This window comes from Rhinatrema bivittatum, chromosome 3 (genome assembly GCF_901001135.1).
Source record: "Rhinatrema bivittatum chromosome 3, aRhiBiv1.1, whole genome shotgun sequence".
Classification (NCBI taxonomy): domain Eukaryota; kingdom Metazoa; phylum Chordata; class Amphibia; order Gymnophiona; family Rhinatrematidae; genus Rhinatrema; species Rhinatrema bivittatum.
In genome coordinates this window covers 310,510,071-310,517,793 of record NC_042617.1, presented here as the reverse complement: position 1 = coordinate 310,517,793, position 7,723 = coordinate 310,510,071, and positions in this window count along the sequence as shown.

Below are 7,723 nucleotides of genomic sequence, written 5' to 3'. Positions count from 1 at the left end.
TCCGTGTTACATCTGTTTGGGGGTTTTAATATACACATCTATATATATTTTAAAATATAGTACATTTAAAATATAGTACATTGCTTTTAAAAAACTGTCTAGTGTGATTTTGGATTCCTGTCCCCTTTTTAAGGCTTTCAGTAGACTATTCTGGCGGGTTTAATATAAGTGAGAGACCATAACGTTGATTTAAATATTATCCAGGTGACCACAGTAACTCAAGGTCATAAAACAGTAATGTCAGGACAGTCTTGGTAAGCGCTGGAGGTGGATTTTATGATCTGCAAATATAATGTGCTGCAGCAGTAAAAGATGCATTTAAAGGTGACTGTAGAAGAGGGAAGGAAGTCAGAGCTAAAGCAGCAATCTTTGGATACACACGACTTACTGCTATGGATCTTTTTTTTTTTTTTCTTAAAGAGAAGCCACGCTACCTTATGTTGAAGGAATAATCACCTCCTACGTCGCCACCACCACCACCCCCCCCCACCCAAAAAAAAAAAGGAATATTAATTCAGTAAAGTAGAAAATGGAATGGCAAATTCAAGAGAGGTAAGAAAAGGCAATATCCTATCTTCTTGGCTGCGGTGGAGCTTTCTTCCTCTCCTTAACAAGGTAAAAGCAGAAATGGTTGTGAACTCCAGCTTGGAGACGGGGCTCTCCGATTTGGTCTGGGTGATTTTGGGGTGGAGGGGAGGGATCTAGTAGGGAATTCTTTGAAAAGTCCTTTCGGATTTGAGCTTTTACCGCTCAGGCTGGAACGAGGTAGACACGACTGTATAAGGATGGCTATGTCTTGTTCTGTTTCGTTTTCACTTATGGACTTAGATGAAGTTGGGCTTGGACACGTTTCTCTTTCTGTAGAGAGAGTGTGTGTGTGTATGTTCATCTATATATGCAGACAGTACACACGCGCACACACACACACACACACGCACACACACGCACGCACATATACATACAGTGCTGGCTGAAGAGGCTTGTAAATACCACAGCTTGACTTTGCTATATTTCTTTTTTTTTTTTTTCTTTTCCCTCTTCTTCAGACAAATATTACCTTCTTTTATCACTGGGGAAGGAACGTAGGCAAGCGATGGTGTGTGCTGGTTTGAATTACTGTTGCTTGTGCTATAGTGAATCTGATCATCCTGCAATATGAAGTTTATATCCAGTTTAAAATGGAAAAAAAAAAAAAAAAAAAGAATGGACAAGGTCTAATTGAAGTCATTTTGTACATGAAGAACGGCTTTCTGCTGTGCCCTAATTCTGGATTTCAGAGCTACCCAGTTCAATGTGTAAAACAATAGCTGAGAAAGAGAAACGATATAGAGATAGAGATAGAGATACATCTCCTCTCGAATGCCTTTTGGAGGACTAAAATGGAGCAGATGACAATAATTGTACTTGGCTTTAAAAGAGTGTCTTTTGCAAGATTGTATCGAGGGCAGAGCAGTGGGGTTGTGAAAGGAACGAGCAATGACAGCAGCCGTCAAGCTAGTGCTGAAAATGCCTTCAGTCACAGAGGGGATGTTTTGATTCTCCACGTCTTCCCTGCAGAAATCTGCGGATCTTCCGGCCTCTCCTCCAGCTGATCTGTGGTTTAGGTAGTTTCATGTTGTTGGGGTTGGCTTTTAACTCGGCAACAAGAAAGTGCCTTAATTACGTCAGTTCGTCTTCATCAGGGGCAACGATTTCCGTTACTCTCAGCAGGCTCTGCGAGGGGGCTTCCTCACACCGCAAGCGAGGAGCAAATTACCACATACACAACACAAGTTTTATAAAAAAAACAAAAACAAAAAAAACCGGCCGACAAAAGAGAACAGGTCTCTGGAGTGGCCAGATCAGAACGTGCTAGACAGATATATCTACGTTGCTCTTTTTTGCACCCTTAGGTTCTCTCTTTTTGCATTTTCCTTCTTCCATTGTTAATGACAGAATAGGGACTCCTCAGGTTATTAGGAGCAGACCAAAGGACCCCTCTTTATTTACGCTAGAGACATAGTCTAATCAAAGATCCGTTAAAATGATTGGAAAGTGAAGTCAGGGGGCTGTTTGACTACACATCCTCTGACCTGGATTTCATCTGTTATTGTGGAGGGCAGTGCAGAGGGATGTTATATTCATGTGCTAATATGGGTTTCAGGTGATCGACCAGGCTATCTTGCTGCTATATAGGGAATTAACATTTTTGATCTGCTCCGTATTAAATGCGAGGGGAATACTGTACACCGGTGTTTTCACAAAAGTGGTAAACAGAGTAAACCTGCAATAAAGCCGTAAAGCAAAGCGGTGTCTTGGTGGAAGTTTTGCTATTAGTTCAGTATCTAAGCAATTGTAAAAATGTGCTTCTAAGTTAACAGTTTTGCCTGTTCCTCCTCCCCAACTTTGCATATATGTTATATATAGAGCTATTGAATTAGTATCTGGCATTTTCCAGGGTCTGGTGCAGAGTAACAATAGAAACGTGCATTTTACTTAAGAAAACCTGGGATAAACTTTCTAAGGCTTTAGCTGCATGTCAGAGCTAGTTAATGCTACAATCAAAGCATAAAACGCTGAGATAGCCATGCATGCACAGATCAAGATGCAAGACGTTCAAGGAAAATATATTCTTAATCTGGACAGCCTACTGAATGTATCCGAACATTAGATTTTAATCAATGCACAGCATGTCCAAAATTAACTGACCCTCCCTGTTGTTTACAATGTAATGGGCATGCACACAGGTGTATGGATGCAGCATCTATACTCTGTTATCTGTCGATCTGTGTCTATCTATCCATGTCTGTCTTGCTAAGGAAATATTTTAGTATTACAAATGTACAGCGCAATAACTATAAAGCTTTTCTTTTTCAGAACACGTAGATCTCAAATAACATTATTGCTCCCCCTTCCATCTCTCCATATCAATTCAGTTACCTTTTCTGTGCTGAGAACTTAATCGCCCAGTTAGTAAAACTCGGTGTCCCAAACTTCAAATCTGCATTTAAATTCGAAAACTGAATGTTTTTTATTGGAATATTATCTGGGGGAGTTGGGGTGGATAGGACATCATTTATTTAAAAGAGGAACAATTCAGAAAGAAAGAAAGGAAAAGGGATAGCAAACCGAAAGAAAGGTGTACCTTCTGATACATTTTCTGTGAAGAGATAACATAGGTTCTCTTTTTCTTCACCTGCAATATTAAACATAATCCTTAATATAAAAGAAGAAAGAATCCTAGTATGATAGCTGTCCAGCTCCCAGAACAATTACATAGAGTGTCTACTTTCCTAGATGCTATTTACTGGATGCTATTATACATTTGAAAAATCTAATAAACATGTGCGCCACATCAGAAGCCAGATTCTCGTATTACAATTTCGAAAGCAGAAGATTTTTCTTTTAGGTTTTAGTTCTGGTGAACTTTTAATAAAATGTATTTCCACCAAGAGGTCAGCCAAGCCAATCTGCATCATAGGCGTGCTACAGAATCCTCACTCCTTACAAACTGGCACTGTTATCCGTTTATGCTCTCCCTCCATTCTTTTGACTTCAGTGTCCGTGGAATATAAGGAATTATAAAGAACCAAGTTTAATACTGAGATTAATTTCAGTTCTAAAAAGATACCCCCTGCAGTTTCAGGAAAGACCAAAGTTAATTCATGTTTAGCAACCCAAAACAAGGAAAGCAAAGCTAATTACAACCTCCCCTGTTGCTTTTTTTTTTTTTTTTTTTTTTAATTATAACATTAGATCAAAAAATAGAGAGAGGATTGATTGCTCTTAGAAAGGTTTATGCATGAATTTTTTATTTCCTCGTCAAGAAATTGCAATCGCTAGCAATACTATGTTATGGTTTTGTTGTTATTTATAAACCTCGCGCGAGGGATGGAGGTGTAGGAGCTAGTGTGGAAGTTATGCCTGCAAAAAATGGTATGTACTGTAGTAATAACAACAACAACAACAAAACTTTACAGCAAAAGAGAACAATTCCTGGTTCAGTCCAGCTCTTGAAATGTTGTTCAGGGCAGATACTTTGCAGGGCCTTATCCCGGATAGCTTGCCTTGGCTTTTCGAAAAGCGAGAATATTCTTCTTTAGCCGCAGATTGATGTCAAAAGAGGTTAAAAATGAATAGGGGCCGCTTCTAAGCAATCAGATTAAACTTGTTATTCAGATCTTACTACAACCTCCATTCCCTGTAACTACTCTCTATTAATGTTTGATACTTACCATTCGCAGCCATTTTTTTCTGTGCATTATTGCTTCGGTTTTATCCTTCAAACTCTTGATCCTCGGAAAGGTGTCCTAAAAATCTAGTTTATTGAGATAAGTTGTAAGAAAAAAAGGAAAATTCTGGGTTTGGAAGCAATTTTTTTTCAGAACTACTGCTGTTTTAAACGTGTTTGTTGATTTGTTTACATCTTTCCTTTTGAAACTGGACTGCAGGGCAGACTAATACCTTTTCCTGCGTTTTAAGAAAAGGTATTTTGTTTTAGAGGAAATTGATGTTTGGGCTATTTGGACGCAGGGAGGTTTATTCACTATCAATCAAAGTCGATAATTTATATTTTAGATGCATAATCAAGCATTTGTCTTCAGTATAAGTAGCTCTTCTTACAATTATCTCCTTAAAATTACTATTATTTCCATGTGCTGTCTTCTAGTAATACCCTGTTTCTTCTTTGCTTTTAGAGGGAAGCATATTGCAATGCCAAAACTATGTTTAGTTACGTTATGGCTGCTAACCAAATTATAACAAAGTGACGCAAATAAAAAACTACGTACGAAATCCATTATGTTTCTTCAGGCAATATTTAGTTTAAAGTTATATTTGAGCCTAGGTAATTTTTGTTACCGCCTCACTTAATTAACCTCTTTTGGACCCAGCTTCATGCTCGTAGCTATGTGAAGTTTTGCACACCCATTCTTATTGTACACACAGTGTTATCGCAGTTGTGTTAGATGTACGCCCCATTTTGTTATCTCTATCTCTGTAGTTGGCAAGGTTCTCTAGGAAACAATATGAAATAATCTTGAACGTTTCCTAGTTAAATAAGGTAAATAAATAAATGGAACAACTATAAACACTATTAGCTCAATAAGTTTTATCATATTGAGTAACACGTTTTTCTTAGTTGTGTGGGTTTGTTTTTTTTATTATATATATTATATTATATTATTTAGAAAAAGAAGACACTCGAGCATAAAGCCAGCATAAAGCCAGCAATACAGAAAGCCCATAATGTGATATATACTACATCTATCACTCGATCTATAAAAATATTCTATATAGTTATACACATTTGTATACATGTTGTTTATGCATTTTTCTAAATGTGTGCGCCTGTGTGTGTGTGAAGAGAGAGAGAAAGATACTGGCATGTCATTTTAAATAACATTAAATAAAGTATTTCAGATTACTAGATTGCAAATAGATATTCATCCACCTAAATAGATAGATAATCTAGATAGATATCGATTATGCATGCATATACATGTGTGTGTGTGTGTGTGTGTGTGTGTGTACCTATGTTTGTGTACGGAATCATCTACCCAGTGAGGTCAGATATGAAAATGCAAATGAAAGAGAGGACGAGACAGAGAAAGAAAGAAAGAAAAGAGTTAAGTAAATTGGTACTGAGCTTTAATGCTTTAATTGCACTTTGGAATTTATTGTCCAATGGCCCCCTGACCATTAAACCCAGTCAGGAATCCAAAGTCATTTCAGCATAATATCTTGCCTTCTCTTAATTTAGCCCTCACAAAAATACTGTAGCAGGTAGAACTAGACTAATTCTTGCAAAGTTAACCTCGAGTATGATGACGATTTGTTCCTACTTCCCCCTCATTAGCTTCCCAAAATTTCCTTTGGCTTTAGAGATTTTATATTCCTATCTCAGATTAAAGACCACGAGCATAAGCCTCATGTGACTAAGGCGATCTGTATCTTGGAAGTCACTTTACTGTACAACACGTTAATAAAATCGTCCTAAAGTATGTCCGAAAAGAAGAGAACCACGGGGGGAATTGTCCAAGTTCTTAGGGATTGTGGCAGCCTTCTTGTGGAGCCTAAAATTTAGGTCATACATGTTGCCATTTCTTTTTTTTCAACCCCTTTACATATCCTGTAGCTTTATACAGGATCATTCTGAGATGTCTGCTCTTTGGGTGTCATAGGTCACGTACATCCATATAGATACAATCATTTGAATTCATTCATTTTTGCAATTTGAGCATGACTTTCTCTCAAGCGGGAAAGAGTGAAAGACAGAGAATTAAATAGAAATGTAAACGAAGGCATTTTGAAGAAAAGGTGAGCAAAAGCAAAAATTGAAAAAAAAAAGGCTAAATTATATCTGCACTTTTTTCAGGGTTCCTTTTTTTTATTAGCTTGGTTTTGCTGCGTCAAGCAAAAATGCTACAAGCAGGGCGGGAAAAAAATGAACGCTGATAATAAATCGTAGGTAGAAAACAACATAAGAACAGCAAAAAAAGAAAAAATATTTTTTTTTAAATCCGAACTTGACGGTGTTAATTGAACCAAGCTGAGGGATCTCTTTTAGCTGGGAGAATGTGATTTTGGAGAAGCTGTTTGTCTGCCTGTCAAGGCTGATGTGTGGCCCCCTGGCACATGATGGGTTAAATTACTGGTTTTCGATCATGGGAAAGCTATAGAACAGGATGATGTGATTTTATTATTATTATTATTATTATTATTATTAAATAAGATATTGCGGGACAGTGTTTGTCTTTGCCCTATAGTTTCACGTTGCAAATGCACCCAGGCTGCCCTGGGTATTCTGAGTTTGAATGGAGTGCTTTTTATTTTCTCAAGGCCTCAGACAATGGCGTTGGCTGTCATTCCTCAGTGTGCATTTTATTGTATTTTATTTATTTATTTATTTTCTGTGGACCACTGATGGTCTGTATCTGAGCTTATTTATAATCGGACCTTCTAATAAATAAAACTAGCAAAAGGCTAACAAAGTTGGATGGACAATTGGATGCTACTAAATTGCTCTAAATTAACAATTACAGAACCCAGGATAAATGGTAATATATAATTGAAAGAGAATACGATCTGTTATATAAACCATCCTTATTTTTCATTCTAGTGGTACAGATGTTAAATAATGCAATTATATTACATATAATATCATACAATATTATATATATTTGAAAATATGTATATATCATTTTTATTCTGCCTGTACAAAAAATAAATAGTAAAAATCATTCAGTACTGTGATCTACAGGGAAATTAGAGACTGGAATTTTTTATTTTTTTTTTAAGAAGAATCAAGAAAATGTTTTCTGATAGGAAAACAATCACACAAGACATCTTAGTTGTAGAAACGGTATGTCTAGTGCATGTGAAATTTGTATTTTAAGAAAGAGGGAAATATAATGTATATATATAAACAGGAAAGGATATGTCATTAACATTTTAAGGCAGAAAAGGTTCTACTCTGACAACAGACTGAATCAACTCGAAGCAGAATAAGGAGAGAAAGTAGAGTCTAAACCAGATAATAAGCGTTTGAAACCTGTTTACAGACTGCTTGAAACCTGTTTACAGACTGCAACATGAAATAATTTGTCGAGAATGATACAGTACTATTGAAGATTATTTTCTTAAAAGTATTCCTCTAAATATCAATTATCATTTAATTTAACTTTAACATTATAGTATTTGATAGCTTGAGGATTGATTAAAATAGAGATTCCTTGGTAATTAT